The sequence below is a fragment of the Sinocyclocheilus anshuiensis genome, unplaced genomic scaffold, assembly GCF_001515605.1.
Source record: "Sinocyclocheilus anshuiensis isolate Anshui unplaced genomic scaffold, SAMN03320099.WGS_v1.1 scaffold166, whole genome shotgun sequence".
Classification (NCBI taxonomy): Eukaryota; Metazoa; Chordata; class Actinopteri; order Cypriniformes; family Cyprinidae; genus Sinocyclocheilus; species Sinocyclocheilus anshuiensis.
Genome location: NW_015546050.1, coordinates 1,964,223 through 1,967,460, shown reverse-complemented (window position 1 = coordinate 1,967,460; position 3,238 = coordinate 1,964,223).

Genomic DNA, 3,238 nt, shown 5'->3' with positions numbered 1-3,238 from the left:
GTATCCCAGTCTGGTATCCAGTGTGAGGGATGCACCACTGGTGTCTGCACGCACAGCTGGTATCCCCAAACCCACTCACTCTAACCCTTCTGTTCCTGAACTAATTCCCCTGTCCGAAGATCTTCCCATGATGGGGATCACTTTATGTTGCGTTTGGGCTGCGCACACCACCACAGACCTGCCTGAGGTGGCAACGTCCACTGTGATGTCTCCAGAGGTAGCGGCTGATGCTGCAGAACCTCTTGGGGTAGTGATGCTCGCTGCTGTGTTCTCCGAGGCGATGGCACTCGCTGCAGCTTCTCCAGAGGTGGCGGCACATGCTGCAGAACCTCCCGAAGTGGCGGTGCTCGCTTCAGCTCCTTGCGTGGTGGTGGCGCCCAGAAACGCACTTTCAACCTGTCATGTCAAGGTCGAAGGAAACTTTGCCGAACTCTCCCCGTATCCTGAGGGCACTACTGTAGAACCTCCAGAGGTGGCAGCACCCGCTGCAGAACCTCCAGAGGTGTCAGTAGTACCCACCTGTGAACTTCCTGTTTGTCCTGTCACGGCTACTGCCTGTCCTGTCACGGCTATGGAGGCCTTTTGTGAACTCTCTGCTCGTCCTGTCATGGCTATGGAGGCCGTCTGTGAACTCACTTCCCGTCCTGTCACGGCTATGGAGGCTGTCTGTGAACTCACTGCCTGTCCTGTCACGGCTATAGAGGCCATTTGTGAACTCTCTGCTCGTCCTGTCACGGCTATGGAGGCCGTCTGTGAACTCACTTCCCGTCCTGTCACGGCTATGGAGGCTGTCTGTGAACTCACTGCCTGTCCTGTCACGGCTATAGAGGCCATTTGTGAACTCTCTGCTCGTCCTGTCACGGCTATGGAGGCCGTTTGTGAAAGAACTGTCTGTCCCATCCATGAGACCGTATATGCTCTGTCTCTCTCTTGTGTCTCAGTTTTCCCCAGGTCCCAGTCCCTACCAGGGAGGACTCCTGTTCCCGAGTATAGCCCACGGAGGTTTCCTGTTCCCAAGTTAAGCCCAGGAAGGGCTCATGTTCCCGAATTAAGCCCAGGGAGGGCTCCTGTTCCCGAGTTAAGCCCACGGAGGGCTCCTGATCCCGAGTATAGCCCAGTGAGTGCTCCTGTTCCCGAGTATAGCCCACGGAGGGCTCCTGTTTCCCTGTTAAGCCCACGGAGGGTTCCTGTTCCCGAGTATAGCCCAGTGAGGGCTCCTGTTCCTGAGTATAGCCCACGGAGGACTCCTGTTAAGCCCAGGGAGGGCTCCTGTTTCCCCGGCTCCAGTGTTGGCTCCAGCCCCGGAGCTCGCTCCAGTGTAGGCTCCAGCCCCAAGACTCACTCCAGTGCCAGCTCCTCGATATCGATTTGCTGTGCCTGTTCCTCCAGAGCACCCTCCAGTGCCAGCACCACGTAAGCGCTATCCTGATCCCCAGTACCGCCCTGGAAGGGCTCCAGACTTTTATATTGAAAGAGAGTGAAACAGGGTTGTAAACAAGGAAGATATATTTACTTTCAACAACACCTTGTAAGGCCCTGTCCCAAATCACACCCTAAACCCTCGCGGTCTTCCTCTGAGCGCACACTTCGTGACGTAATGCCGCTTTGACTGTCGGGTAGAAGTCTGCTGTGGAGCTCGCCTCAGTGCGGGCTTGGCAGAAGTGCGCATCGAGGGAGCATAGGGGTCAAAAGCTTTAGCCAAGGGTGCACCATTCCAGGATATTTATGCTCTGGCAGGCTGGTCCTCTCTGCACACATTCATAAGGTTTTATATTCAGGATGTAGATTCAACCCCAGGATATCAGGTCCTTTCAGATTAATTCCTTCTTACAAACCGTAAGGTTTTAAGAAATGGTAAAACTAAACAACCTTACTGGTCAGCCTTACATGTTACACGTGTTACATGCATAACCGACGATTGTAATTACTGTATACAAAAACATGTCAAACTACAAATAAGTAAGTCAAGTCAAGTCACCTTTATTTATATAGAGCTTTATACAATACATATTGTTTCAAAGCAGCTTTACAGTGTTAAACAGGAAAAACATGTGTTGATAATGCAAGAGGTAACACAAATCAATTGAAAACAGTCAGTTTATCAGTTAAATTCAGTTCATTGTTGATTCAGTTATGTCATCGTCCAGGTGTGTGTTTCCCGTACAACAACGTAACTCACTGATTAACCACCATAGTACAATGCATTGTTGTGTAAACTAACTAGCCAGTCACAACTGTTTTCCAAACATGGTCGCATCTCCGTCATTTGAACCACATTAGTTCAACAATTTAGGGCCATTGTTAATGACGTCACACGCATGTGGTGGAGTAATAACTTCTGCTAATTAATTGATTCGCGATTTCTGAGATGCTGCTGTATTGAACATGGCACCTGATGACTAATTTACTATGTTTTGTTCCCTGTCATTTTGCTTTATTTGATGTTTGATTCATCATGAGTTTCCTCTTACGTCATACTCCGGGTTTCCCTTATGCACATGAGCACTCTTCAAAAACGGCGCTTATTGAGGATGTGCTAAAATATATAGATTAAAATGTATATATATTTAAATAGAATGGAAGATATAGATTGTACTGCATGCTAGCTTGCTTATTGTGCCCAAAAGCATAGCTTATTTAAGTCCACATGTCTTACTAACAAGAAACGTACTCGGTTACTAACGTAACCTCAATTCCCTGAGATACGGGAACGAGTACTGCGTCTTGCTTAAGACGCATATGGGAAAAAGCCTTTTTTCTCCTGAACTGAAGCCTATTTCATTCATGCAGTGAAAACTGCACGGCCATTGGTTCGTGCAGGGCTTTAAAAACGAACCAATGGCACAGCAGCGGAGCTGCACGAGCCTATGGTGACGAAGCCCGCCAAAGCCCGCCAGAATGGGCGGGGCATCTGGCTATATAAGCGGGCGCTCACCACAGGATTCTCAGGTTTACTTCGACTGAAGCGACGACTGAGTCGTGCAGCTACATAGCATGGCCAGCAACGCAGTACTCGATCCCGTATCTCAGGGAACCGAGGTTACGTTAGTAACCGAGTACGTTCCCTTTCGATATTTCACTCGTACTGCGTCTTGCTTAAGACGCATATGGGAACAGTCCAATCACGCCGTGCTAATGTAGTGGAACGACTAAAGGTATAACTTCCATAAACAACCAATGCTTATAGAGAAGTCAACAATAACCCAAGGCTAAGCGGGCTGAGCTTTCTAGGTCACAC